At 36.8% G+C, this 7,516-nt stretch overlaps 1 non-coding gene across 1 annotated transcript; it reads right to left on the reverse strand.

The window, feature by feature from the left end:
- Window positions 1-913: 913 nt before the first annotated feature.
- Window positions 914-986, reverse strand: Trnat-agu (transfer RNA threonine (anticodon AGU)). Its single transcript has one exon. It is a non-coding gene; the product is annotated as a tRNA-Thr (tRNA).
- Window positions 987-7,516: the final 6,530 nt, after the last annotated feature.

The raw sequence follows: 7,516 nt of genomic DNA on the forward strand, positions 1-7,516 counted from the left end.
CCTCTGGGGCCCACCTATCTCTGCTTACATGTCTCCCAGTCTTGGGATCAAAGATGCCCACTGCCACACCTACTTTATAATGTGTGTACTGGGGGGCGGGGGTTGAGATGGTCCATTTTTCTTGGACAGCAGACACGTTACCCAAAACACTATCTTCCTAGCTCCTCTTTTCATGCCTTCTGATGACATTGTAATGTAATTGCTTCCCATTGAAATGTTTGAAATTTGATGCGTTCAAAAACAGTACGATGCAAAGAAGCTGTCGTGAGCTCCAGAAAAGTGGCTCCCACACGACAGTGTGTACATGTTTGTTTATAGTCTGTGTGCACAGCTTTACATTTGGGCTAAGACATTCCCTTGACATGCAAGTACTGAATTACTGAGTTTTGGTTTGATAATGTTAATGTCATTGTACATTTGCAAGTATTCACATACAGTCCTATGAGATTACCATGTCTTTTCCTAAAGTCTTACTAGTTATGTGTCTCTTGAATGTCTGACATCTGATGTATATGTTAAAAGACATCCATCTCATTCTGTATGATCTTCAAATTGCCTTCTCATTTTAAAAATCTTTTTCCCAACCAATCAGTTACAAGGCGCTGCTGTCCTACACTGAGGAGAGTATAGGGTTCCCATGCAAACTCAGTGTTCCCAGTCTCTTAAATACTTACCTATATCGTTTGTCTGCAATTTACTCTTTAAACCAGTAGAATGTATTCCATTCTCTGCCTTACTATTGGTTAAAAACAAATGATACCTTTTCTAACTTTTAATAGTGTACGTCTAACCCCAATTTTTTTCATATGAATTTTAAAGTGTGTTTGGATCTGTTAAAAATAGCCACTTGCTAACCCTGTGTCAGCATAGGGTTCTATATTTTTAAAAGTTGAGCTACTAGCAGTTCACTGTAAGGCTCTGCTGGGATACGAACCCAGGATCTCCTGTTTACTAGACAGGTGCTTTAACAGCTAAGCCACAGAGCCCTTAGTGTTTTCTGTTTTCAATTAAAATATTGCTTAATGTCTACTTGAACCAGTTTCCCCTTTGCTGAAGAGATATGCACACATTGTGTTTATTAGTCAAATCAATTTTATCTTAGAGTGACTTAATATTTATAACAATGTTCTTCCAGAATAATTGCAGTGTGCATTCACAGACTGGGCCTTCACAGTTGCAGGAATACCTTTTTATCGAAAACCAGTAATGGCTCCACTTTTTTGCATATTCGGCCCCAAAGAAAATGTTGCAGTTAAATTTTATCCGCCAAATGATGAATGATCTCTCATCAGGTTTTTCATTTCAATTCATTGTATATGAGAGAAGAGTAGGGAATTATTTATCTTTAGCTTGAAACAAACTTTAATCCTTTCTAGATTTCTACCCTCAAGCAGGTTGGTCTTGGCATCTTAGCTTATTCATGGGAAAATGTGGGTATAATTTCTATTCTATTGATCAATATAGAATGAGATGCATTTGAGATCTTAAAACCTACAAAACCATGAAGTAAAAAAAAAAAAAGAGACAGAAAAAAAATATCAAACCAAAACAAAAAGTATGGAGTCCTTTTATTGTTGGCCAGCTACTCCTGAGCATGAGGCCAGCCCTCGAGTGTGGTTGATACACCCAGAGTCACTCTATTGGAGAAGATGACTGATTTCTTCCTTTCCCAGTGGGGATCAATTGTAAATAGCTTATTGGGTAGAGGTAAGACTTTGTGTCCACTTCTTCTCCTTGCTGGAATTTTGTCTGGTTTGAATTTGTGTTTGTTTTTATTTTCATTTTTGTTGTTGTTGTTGTTGTTTTGTCTTGAGGGGGAAGGACAGGGACAAGGAAGAGAGAGGGAGAGTGAGATGTGGGAGAAGAAAGAGGGAGAGCAAGGGAGGGAGAGAGCGTTAAGTAGGATGGGTAAGGAGGTGGCCAGATCTAGGAGGAGTTGGGGAGGGGAAAGAATATGACCAAAATGTATTATATGAAAAATGCATTTTTAAAATAAAATTTTAGAATACACAAAGTATTGGGGGCTGGAGAGATGGTTTACAGGTTAAGAATGCCTACAGAGAACCCAGGTTCCATTCCCAATACTCACACCAGGCAGCTCACACATGTCTGTAATTTCTGTTCCAAGGGCACCTCATGTATACAGTGCACATAAAATTACACAGGCATATATACATACACATAAACAAAATAAATAAATATTTAAAAAAACCATGAAGCATTAAGGCAACAAACTCATCTTAATAAAAGTTACTGTTTAACTGGAGACAGGGTTGCATTTGCTGTTTTCTATATCTACATAGTCACATTTTCTGGAAGAGAATTTGATATGACACAGATATGTCTTGGGTATTGTCCAAGAAGATTTAGTTTTACTGGAGAAGCAAAAAGGATCTCATTATGAGTTAGTCCCATGACATGGACTCAGAATGCTTTTAAACACAGGTACCTTCCAGTGTTTGAATAGGGTGATAGGGGATAAAATTCATAACTTGAACTGATGTGACCCAAAGTTGAGCCTGGAGAATAGAAAATGAGATGAAGTTGTACTAAGGAAACAAAATCCTGGTTTTAGTTGTATGAAAAAGGAAAATCTTTTATTATTTTATTATAGAAAAGGAATGTTGAAATATATTACAAGTTGTCAAATTTTTACATGTCAAAGTCAAGCATTGTCAAGAAGTCTGAGTATGAGTGAGCACAAAATGGAAGCATATTCAGCAGGATTCAGTGTAGAGCTCCATTTCATTCCCTTGAAACACATATATCCTGTGGATACAGCACATTATGCCAGCCAGAATTATATGTAGAAATTGCAATTAATAGGTCTCTACTCTAAAATTGCTAGTATATGTGTATTGTATATGCTGTGTCATGGAATTGCCACACCAACTGACAGGAGGAGAACATTTTCTATGACATGATATTTACTACCATGGGTGTGTTTACAAAGTGCATTCTTTAAATAGGTCCTAAGTATAGATATATATTGCTTTTCAAAAAAATATGGGTTATTTTAGTCATGAGGAGGTGAGTGATTGAAAGAACTAGTATCTTGTGGATTTCTCTTTGCATTACTCACCTATAGCAGTACATGGCTGCCACAGCACTGAGCAGTTTTACTCTGGATTGGCTCCCACATTGTTGTCAATGTGTGCATTAACCGTGTTAATGTCGTAAGGAGGAGTCAATATTTCAAATTGTGTGCAAGTTAGAGTCAATACAACTAGACTTGGAAACTAATTCTGTGTTTTATGCACTGTAAAAGTTATTTGTCCCTTATAAGTATAAACTTTTACTTTTATTCTTTTGAAACAAGAGTAACACTACAAACAGGTGTGAAAATGGTATCGACTAAATATAATATGTAAGTACCAGACAATAATAACAGTGGTGTGATGAAGTATGAAACTATGGTAGAGTTTAGTTGATGTCTAAACTTCACAACAACAAATAACAGTTCACATTTACATTGAAACTCTCTTTTCTTTGTTATTCATTTCTGCTATGAAATGCAAGTCTAGTTCTGTCTGGTTTGAAGCTCTATATCCTGTATGCACTTCCTGCACAGAGTAGGCATGGTTTTTATTCTGAGTGGATGGACAGGTTCTTTCTTCAACTTTGAATGGGTAGCTTCTGAAATGCAAAATAAAAAAGACACATAGTTCTATAAGTTACTAGGTAATTACAAGTCTAAATCCAAGAACAGGAGAGAATCCTTAAGGCTCAATTTATTTAAGAGAATATTGAAATGTAGTTTCATACAACTGATATGACTATGAGCAACAAGAAGATATCTGAGATGTTCATTTTCTGTCTTAAGTCTCCTCAAAAGACATTTGTGATCTGTTCTGCCGCCAGAAACCAGGTTGATGTTAGTGTTCATGGTCTAAGCAGTCTCCAGCTGCTATGGGTAGGGAGGCATCTTTTTTAGTGGTACCAATGACTTCAGACTCATAACTGAGAATGAGAGACATTGAAGGCTTCTGTGCCACCACCACTTCCACCTCCAAAAGAGGAGGGGAAAAAGAAAGAAACATCCCAGGCAGGATGCTACTGAAGAGAGTCCTTAAAAATTGTGATAAAGATGCTGAAGTATGGCTCTTCACAGTTGATGGCTTCTGGCTCAGGGTGGGGGTGGGACTCGGTTCTTTTCAAGAGGCTGGATTTTAGGAGTTTGATCATGCTTCAATGAGTACATGGGCAACACAAATTGGACTTGGTAGATTTTTTTCTTTTTCTTTCTTTCTTTCTTTTTTTTTTTTTTTTGAGGGGAGTGGCACAAGGATGGGAGGTTGGACCTGGGAAGAATGGGAAGTGGGTGTGATCAAGGGTGAATTGTATAAAATTCCCAAGCAATTAATAAAAACATTATGTTGGGTGTGTGTGAGAATTTTAATAGTGGATAGGAGAGAGACACCTATTCTGAGGGAACCTTCAAATCACAACTACATGTTGAATTATCAAAATGCTTGGAACCAGAAATGAGCACTTCAGAGTCGGGGGATGGACCAACATCCAAAGTTCATGTTCATTTTTGTTTCACATAAGCCTTGCATTCACAGCCTTCAGGAACTTACCCACTATGTTAAGTGCACTGTGCTCTGCCATAAGAGGTTAAGAGTGGAATACTCTGCCTGTGACATTGTATTAGCATTCACAGAGCTTCAGGCCTTAGCTTTGGGATTTTAGATTTTTAGATTATACATTTTTAGTATCTACTGGGTTGCTTTTCACTCTACCAGAAATATCTCTAGTGGATGCTGTTATACTGCAACCAAACTGACAAGATCAGTCTCTTCTCTCACTCAGGGAATGACACTAGATAGGTTTTTTTTTTTCAGTCCTTTTAATTGGTACAAACAGCACTATACAGAGAGGAAACAATAAAAGAAGTTTACTTAATTGTTGTGAATGATGCTAAACAATTGTTTGTTAATACAAGAAATCTGAAAGTATCATGAAGTCTCTGGACCCTCCATTTGGACTGAGCACAAGAAAACTCCTTCCACAAAACAAGAGAGAAGGTATAACGTCTATCTATCTATCTATCTATCTATCTATCTATCTATCTGTCTGTCTGTCTGTCTATCTATCTATCTATCTATCTATCTATCTATCTATCTATCTATCTATCTATCATCTAAATATAAATAGATACAGTGTATGTGTGTATACATATTATGTGGAGGCCAAAGGTCAATCTTCTATCATACTCCTTTCTCACTCTTTCTCTTTTTCTTTCTCCTTCATTCTTTCCTTCCTTCATTCATTCCTCCCTTCCCACCTGCTCCTTCTCCTCCTTTTTCTTCTTGAGACTAGGTCTCACTCTGGCTGGCTTAAGACTCGCAAAGATCAGTCTCCCTCTGTCCTCCAGAGTTGAGATTTAAGGTGGGTGCTACCATGTCCTCTTTTCCATCTTATAAGATGAGGTAAGGTCTCTATTGAACCTGGATTTCTCTAACTCAGCTAAACTCTCAGTGTCTATTACCCAGTCTGGGGTTACAGACAGGTACCAATGAGCTTAGGTTCCAAATTCAGGCCCCCATTCTTACACAGCCGTCACTTTACCCACTGAACCTTCTCGGGGGAAATGGCTCATCTTTAGTCATTAATGAAAAACTCCTTTAAAGGCTGCTGTTAAAATTATCTGTGAACTTTTCAGATTATAAAGACTTTTCATCTCTAAAAATAAAGTGGATAGCACTTTGGAATAGGGAGAAACAGTCTGTGACTTCACCTCCATGAACAAAGCCATTTGCTTCTAATGAACAACCATGGTGGCAGAAATTTGCATTTTGTTACTTTTATTTTTTTCTTTAATGCTGGATGTCTTTTTCATGGAAACAACTGCTAAAATATAATCTGTTTTATAAATTTTTGAATCTTATGAATTATGAAGTATTATTTTTAGAATTATTTTAAATTGTAAAGTCTTATAAACATTAGTTTTTTTATTCCTTTCCAGGATGTACAAACTTCAACATTTCCAAGCATTATTATTAATAACATAAATTATCTAAAAGTATAGTTAAACAAATCTGGAGTCACCTCACATTCAACCCCCTCATGGTCTTTATTCTATGTAACAGAAAATAATTGGTTTATTTATTCTTCTAGTCCTCAACTCTAAGTTATCTTAATAATAAGGTTATCAGGGTTCTATTTGATAAATGAAGGCCCAAACTCCAATTTTATTACTTAAGTAAAAAGCACCACAATCTTTGCTGTTTTTAAGGAAACACACAGTAGGTTCTCATGAGTATCTGTATGGATTTGCTGGAGCTCCATTACATTCCTTGCCCTTAGTGTTTGTAGATGGAACAACCTGTGGAAACTGAGATCACCAGAGATGGAGAGCCTGTGGTTCCTCCGCCACGTCACATATAAAGCAAATACATCAGATGTGTTTGTGAGCAATATTTTTCTCAGGTGTCCTAAGACGTCTTGGCCTATGAAAATATTTCACGAATGCACAGACACTCCCCACTTGAAGATTCCTTGTCAGGTAACCTGCTATTTGTCTTTGGCTCAGGATTCAGCATTGATGCTACAGGAAAGCCCACTGCTTTCTGGTATACTTTTTCTTGTGCTCACACATTACTTTCAGTTTTTCAAAGAGCTTTTGCACACACACAAAGGAATTTCTTTCCTGTGTAACTAATGTTGCTGCTTGTATACAGATTAGAAAGGAAGGACATTGAAGTAACAAATGATAGAAAAATCATGTGAGTCCAGAATCTTTTGGACAGAATCAAATAACTGTTGTATCAGTCCTCCATATATGAAATGTTTTATACTGTATTTCAAAGCTGACTTCTATCATTTGAAAACTTTCAGATATCTTGATTATTTGCACTAGTGAGGCACTAAGATGCTTTGCCTGACTTTCCAGCTTACTTACAGTGATACCTCTATGCCCTTGGGGTAATAATCTTTGTTTTTATTTTTGTCTTTTAGAAGACTTTGTTTTTCAGGAACAAGCAGCATATGGATCTTATTTATATCTTTCCTTCTGTAATATGTAATGGTGAAATCACTAAAATATACTAGTAGCCAGTAGTGATAGTGATTAACTCAGTTCCTTTTCAAGGTGGCCAGTATATCTTGAAACCACTTAACTATCATAACAATCCTAGAGGCAAGCTCTACTCCTGTGTCATTCTATAGATGAGGAAGCAGAAGTACAACACTGCTCTTCATACCCAGCATCAAATGGAAAAACATAATATGTGTTTTGACTATAAGCTTTTTTAATAGAGACCCACGCTTTTCCAAATGTCAGCTTTCTTCAAACAGTGAAATTACTAAGATTGTGAGTCCAACATTCAAGCAAACTAAGACTGTCTTATTCATAAAACAAACTGGAAGCATGGTCTCATGGAGCTGGGAGGGTCAATTTAATAATCTTAATCTGTGTAACTGGATTTATGGTGAGGTCTTTGATCCACTTGGACTTGAGTTTTGTGCATGGTGATGGATATGGATCTATTTGCAGTCTTCTACATGTTGACAT

Source organism: Peromyscus eremicus, chromosome 11 (genome assembly GCF_949786415.1).
Source record: "Peromyscus eremicus chromosome 11, PerEre_H2_v1, whole genome shotgun sequence".
In the NCBI taxonomy this organism is placed as follows: domain Eukaryota; kingdom Metazoa; phylum Chordata; class Mammalia; order Rodentia; family Cricetidae; genus Peromyscus; species Peromyscus eremicus.